Source organism: Staurois parvus, unplaced genomic scaffold, assembly GCF_062004578.1.
Source record: "Staurois parvus isolate SC_StPar_1 unplaced genomic scaffold, SC_StPar_1.0 ptg002047l, whole genome shotgun sequence".
Lineage (NCBI taxonomy): Eukaryota > Metazoa > Chordata > Amphibia > Anura > Ranidae > Staurois > Staurois parvus.
In genome coordinates this window covers 42853-49994 of record NW_028319843.1, presented here as the reverse complement: position 1 = coordinate 49994, position 7142 = coordinate 42853, and positions in this window count along the sequence as shown.

Below are 7142 nucleotides of genomic sequence, written 5' to 3'. Positions count from 1 at the left end.
GAGACACACCAGCTGACAGACCCATCAGGAGGGAGGGCTGCTGGAGACATCCCCCCCCCCCCAACCAAGCCAATACACAAACACATACATCCCATAATAGTTTGCTCCCAAGCCAGACACACAATAGAACAATGGGATGCAACCACATGACACCAAACAATCCACAACCCCCCCCCCCCCAATATTAGGACAGATCCCCCTGTACCCCTAACAGGCACAGGGGGACTTACACATAAGAAGGATATGGGGAGCTGAGACAGGGGTCTCCCCACCTCTCCAAAGTGAGCCGTGTTCCATGGGACCCCACCCAAAGTGTTCCGTGGGCCCCCACCCAAAGTGTTCCGTGGGCCCCCACCCAAAGTGATCCGTGTTCCATGGGCCCCCACCCAAAGTTACTCCCATCACAGGGATTATCCGCAGGTCCAACTCCAGAGACTAAGAGGGGCCACACGGTGCAGATAACATTGACAATGTATGGAATGTAAAGGAATACAATAAATCTCCATCTACAGGACAGTGACGGCAATGTAGTGAGGATGAGGAGCGGGACCCGGGGGGGGGGGGGGGGATTGTTCACTGAATGATGATTGGGATTGAGCTGTTAGTAATGTTCCTAGACCCAATCCATAAAGGGGCCCTGCGGGTCTTCCACAATACCTCGGGGCCCCTCATCTCTCTAGGAATGGTTTGTACGATATCACATTCAGGGGGGGATGGGCTGCATTAAGCTGTTTCTTTGCACCATCTCTTCTGATCCCAGTTCCCTCAGAGCGGGTCTCTAGTTACGACTTCTAAGGCCCCCCCATGTACACGGGACACTTCTGAACGATGGAAAGTGACTGCTGGAAAACGCAGGTTATAAAATGTCTGTTTAGCTACGTTTGCGTTTAGAAGTTTTTTTAAAGACAAGAACAAGAGAACCTCCAGAATGCACTGAAAATGGTCCATTATCAAATACAGAGAGTAGACGCAGAGACAGCAGGATGTGGAGATGAGCTGAGGGGTGAGTTGCTCATGAACATTTGTTTCCGAGGGTGGGAAGGTGTCTGGTGGAGGGAGTCATTGAGGTCACCTGGCAGGGGGTCTTCATGAGGAATCTCAGGTGTGATTGGTCATTAACCTCCCCAGAGCTCTGATGATGTCAGGATTTCTGTGCTCAAAGCGGTACATTTTGTTGCATAGAAATATGTTGTTTTTTATTGTCGGCTGTAATTTTTAGGAATAACTCACTGAAATCTGTCTGGACAAGAGTCTAATATTCATCCCGGGGAGGATAAAACCTGAAACTCGAAATCATAAATTATAATATAATAAATAATCATAAAAAATAATAATATAATAATAAATGTAATTCAATAATATAATCACCGAAAACACTGAAATGTGAAATATGGCGCCAAGTTGGCCCATCGCTGAGCTCATCGCAGAATCGTTTTCAGTGTCTGATGAGGAATTTCCCCCACCAATCATTATCCCTCAATTCTGCAAGTGGTTCTGATTTACTATCGCTGTTCTCTAGCCGGTCTAAAACCGCGTCTGACCTAAAGGGACGCTTTTTGGACGCCATGGACGTTTCTCAGTTTCCAGGCAGAAAGGGCGGTAAAAATGCAGGCAGGGCGCTGGACAAAGCACTCGGGACAAAATGTATGTGAAATGGTTGGATACAGGAATGTTATACGATGTGATTTTAGTGTATTTAGTGAATGTCACTTTTACAACTTTCATGGTCATTAATAGAGATGAGCGAATCGAAGTATCCGAAGTGGAATTCGAGTCGAATATCGGAAAAATTTCGATTCGTGCCGAATCCGAAAAATAGCCTAATTCGGACACGCGAATCGAAATTTTTCAGAAAATGGCGGCTGACATGTGCGGCGACGGAGCGGGGATGTCTGGGAAGGCGCGCAGACAAGGCGCGCTGACCCATAATGCATTCCTCAACTACATGTGATCGCATCAGCCAATCAGCAGCCAGCCAGCCAGCACTGTGTAATGGTCGAGCTATAAATAGCGGCCATTTTGGAATTCTTCATTTGCCTGCAGTCATTGAACAGAGGCAGACCGCTCTGTACTAGGGACAGGGACAGAGTTAGGGCCACAGAAACGATAATTGGGGACAGAGAAAAGTTACTTAGGGACAGAGAACCATTACTCAGGGACACAGACTTGTTAATGAGGGCCACAGAATCGTTATTTAGGGACAAAGAAACGCTAGTTAGGGCCACAGAATTCATACTCAGGGACAGACAGAATTGTTACTCAGTGCCAGAGAATTGTTACTTAGGGCCACAGAAACGTTATTAGGGCCACAGAATTTTTACTCAGGGACAGACAGAATTGTTACTGAGTGCCAGATAATTGTTACTCAGGGCCCCAGAAACTTTACTTAGGGCCACAGAATTTTTACTCAGGGACAGACAGAATTGTTACTGAGTGCCAGAGAATTGTTACTTAGGGCCACAGAAACTTTACTTAGGGCCACAGAATTGTTACTCGCACAGACACAGAATTGTTACTCGCACAGACACAGAATTGTTACTCGCACAGACACAGAACTGTTACTTAGGGCCACAGAATTGTTACTCGCACAGACACAGAATTGTTACTGAGGGCCACAGAACTGTTACTTAGGGCCACAGAATTGTTACTCGCACAGACACAGAATTGTTACTCAGGGCCACAGAACTGTTACTTAGGGACAAAGAAACGCTAGTTAGGGCCACAGAATTCATACTCAGGGACAGACAGAATTGTTACGGAGTGCCAGAGAATTGTTACTCAGGGCCACAGAAACTTTACTTAGGGCCGCAGAATTTTTACTCAGGGACAGACAGAATTGTTACTGAGTGCCAGAGAATTGTTACTCAGGGACAGACAGAATTGTTACTGAGTGCCAGAGAACTGTTACTTAGGGCCACAGAAACTTTAGTTAGGGCCACAGAATTGTTACTCAGGGACAGACACAGAATTGTTACTGAGGGCCACAGAACTGTTACTTAGGGCCACAGAAACTTTACTTAGGGCCACAGAATTTTTACTCAGGGACAGACAGAATTGTTACTGAGTGCCAGAGAATTGTTACTTAGGGCCACAGAAACTTTAGTTAGGGCCACAGAATTGTTACTCAGGGACAGACACAGAATTGTTACTGAGGGCCACAGAACTGTTACTTAGGGCCACAGAATTGTTACTCGCACAGACACAGAATTGTTACACAGGGACACAGAACTGTTACTGAGGGCCACAGAACCGTTACTTAGGGCCACAGAATTGTTACTCGCACAGACAGAATTGTTACTCGCACAGACACAGAATTGTTACTCGCACAGACACAGAATTGTTACTCAGGGACACAGAACTGTTACTGAGGGCCACAGAACTGTTACTTAGGGCCACAGAATTGTTACTCGCACAGACACAGAATTCTTACTCGCACAGACACAGAATTGTTACTCAGGGAAACAGAACTGTTACTGAGGGCCACAGAACTGTTACTTAGGGCCACAGAATTGTTTCTCGCACAGACACAGAATTGTTACTCGCACACACACAGAATTGTTACTGAGGGCCACAGAACTGTTACTTGGGGCCACAGAAACGTTAATCAGGGACACAGAATTGTTACTGAGGGCCACAGAACTGTTACTTAGGGCCACAGAATTGTTACTCGCACAGACACAGAATTGTTACTCAGGGACACAGAATTGTTACTGAGGGACACAGAATCATTACTGAGGGACACAGAATTGTTACTCAGGGACAGACACAGAATTGTTACTCAGGGACAGACACAGAATTGTTACTCAGGGACACAGAATTGTTACTCAGGGACACAGAATTGTTACTCAGGGACACATAATCGTTTAATTAAAGAGTATGTCAGACAACATGCAGAGGAGTGGCAGAGGAGGCAATGTTTCAGGAGCGAGCAGACGTGGCAGCAGAGGAAGGGGTCGAGGCAGCACTATTCGCAGCCAGAGGCCAGTGCTCCCGGTGTCATCCAGCGGTCGTGTCTCCACCGACAACCCTGCCGTCATCGATTGGTTGGCTCGGTCGTCTTCCTCTTCCCAGGTCACCTCTGACACCTACAGCCAACGGTCGGTGGGTACGTCAGACACAACCGTTAGTTGGCATGGCCCGGGAGCAAGCCCACTGAAATCACGTGTCCTCTACCTGCCCCTGTCCTTTGCTGTTCCCTCACCAAGCGAAGTATCGCATGCTGTGGGCTCAGCCCCACTGTACAGTGAGGAAGAGCTAACAGAGGGCGGTCAGGAACGGGGGGAGACATCCGCCTTTTCAGCAGCCAGGCGAAGAAGTAGTGGCGAGGAGAGTGGCCCGGTAGCCGGTCTAGAGACAGGTCTGTCTCCTGACCCAGACGCAGCCGAGGGGGCTAGTAGTGAGGCGGAGACCCTACTTGATGATGAGGAGGTTGATCGCACTTGGCAGCCTCGTCGTCATCAGGCAATTTCTTCCGCATCATCAGGAGAAGAGGGTGCCAGCTTGGCAGTGAGCGAAACAGTCGGTGGGTTGCCCAGGAGGCAGCAGCAGGGTCGCAGCAGTGTCAGTGGAGCCAAACGGCCACGGAGTAGAGCACCAGCTCCACTGCAGCCTACCACCACGGCCAGTAGTGGTGCCGGTGTGCACGGAGGAAGTAGCAGTCAGCCAGTGAGGAGTACCGGGGGCAAAGTTTCCTACTCGGCGGTGTGGCAATTTTTCGTCAAGCCGCCCGAGGAAGTAAACGTAGCCGTATGTCGACTATGTGGCCAGAAAGTCAAGCGTGGCCAGGGGGCCCATGTTGGGACTACAGCGTTGCGTCAGCATATGCAGCGTCGCCATTTGGTGGCCTGGGAAAACCGTGATAAAGATACGGCGGTTCTGCCCGCCCCAGCCCCCGCTCCATCACCCGCTCCGTTACTTGCTCCGTCACCCGACGTCGTCAATCGCCCTCTATCAGCCAGTCAAGGCTCCAACACCTCTGCTGAGGGGAGTTGTCGCTCGTTGGCATCTTCCGCTCGTTCAGATGCTCCTTCTCCTGCTACTCCTCTTCACGGATTCCGTCAGCAGTCTTTCTTGGAATCCGTTTCCAAGAGACAACAGTTTGCGAGCACGCACCCGACGGTGCAAAAGCTGAACGTCCTCCTGTCCAAGTTGCTGGTGCTGCAGTCTCTCCCTTTCCAAGTGGTGGACTCAGCACCTTTCAGAGAAATGATGGCTTGTGCCGCGCCGCGGTGGAGAGTGCCAAGCCGTCATTTCTTCGCCAAAAAGGCAGTGCCAGCCCTGCATTCACATGTAGAAGAGATGGTGGGCCAGTCTTTGAGCATGTCGGTCTCTGCCAAAGTGCACGGCAGCGCCGACGTGTGGAGCTGTAACTACGGTCAGGGACAGTACATGTCATTTACGGCCCACTGGGTGAACGTGGTGCCGGCACAGCCGCACCAGCAACTTGGACAGGTCACGCCGCTTTTGCCTCCACGTTTGCACGTCCTTGGTCCGGCAAAGATGTCCGCCTCTACCACCTCTTCTTCCGCCGTGTCCTCAGCCGCCACCCCCGTGCCAAGTCCCATTACCCGACCGGCATATCACATTTGCAGGGCGCAACGGTGTCACGCTGTGCTGCACCTGGTATGCCTTGGCGAACGTAGTCACACAGGGGAGGAACTGCTGAGTGTAATGAACAGAGAAATCGACAGATGGCTGTCTCCGCGCAAACTGAAAATCGGAACCATGTTGACCGACAACGGAAAGAACATGGTGTCTGCTCTGCGTCAAGGAAGGTTGTGCCATGCGCCATGCATGGCTCACGTGTTCAATCTGGTTGTCAAGCGGTTCCTAAAATCCACCATCCCACTGCAAGACATCCTTAAAATGTCACGTAAACTGTGCATGCATTTCAGCCATTCCTACACCGCAAAGCACACCCTCCTTGAGCTGCAGCGGCAGAACGGAATTCCACAGCATCGCCTGATCTGCGACGTTGCAACAAGGTGGAATTCAACCCTACACATGTTAGACCGCCTTTACGAGCAGCGAAAGGCCATCACCGATTTCCTGATGTTACAAGCGGATAAAGGTACTCCCCTGTGTAACTTCGATGTCAGCCATTGGCAGCTCATGCGTGACACCTGCCGCTTGCTCAGGCCCTTTGAGGAGGCCACACTATTCGTGAGTCGGCAGGACTATGGGATGAACGACGTCATTCCTCTGTTGCACATCCTGGAACAAATGCTGTTAACAATGGCTGGTCAGGGTGCGGTAGACGTGGCGCACAGATCTCAACGCCACATGACCCCTGTGGGGGCAGGACAGGAAGAAGAGGAGGAGGTAGAGGAGGACATTGGTGCTCAGGAATTATTGAGTGAAATGGGTGGTTTTTCCACTCAGCGGACAGGAGTGGAGGAGCAGGAGCATCTGGTAGAGGAGGAGGAGGAGGAGACAGAGGACCCAGACGCACCGTGGCAGTATGCTGTGGAGATGGAGGCAGGGAGTCCCTCGCATTCCTTGGCACAAATGGCCCATAGCATGCTCGGTTGCTTGCGTAGCGACAGCCGAATAATAACCATCAGACAGAGGGATGACTTTTGGCTGTCCACCTTGTTGGACCCTCGCTACCGTTCCAAAATGGTGGCCTTTTTCACACCTGCTGAGAGGGAGGCCAAAATAACGTACTATAAAAACCACCTATGTAGTCAGTTGGTCTCTGCCTTTGTGCGCCAACGTCCATCCTCAGACACTGTGGGCCCTGTGCGCTCGCGTTCCGCTGCCATGGCAGCAGGGGAGGGGTGGGGTGGTAGGAGCAGTGGCAGCTCCACCAGCAGCGGCTGCCTCAGTCTGCAGTCGATGATGAGTAGCTTTCTTCACCAGCGCAGTGAGGAAACTACTAACCAGCCGCAGCAGCAGCATCAGGTGGACCTGGAGCAGGACCTCAAACAACAGGCTTGGGCCTACTTGGACAGCACCCTGCCAACCGAGGTAGACAATCCCCTTGACTACTGGTCAACGAAACTTGACCTTTGGCCCCAACTAGCTGAATTTGCCCTTGAAAGGCTGTCATGCCCGGCCAGTAGCGTGGCATCGGAGCGCGTGTTTAGTGCGGCAGGAGGTATTGTAACTCCGCGGAGGACACGACTGTCCACCCAAAGTGT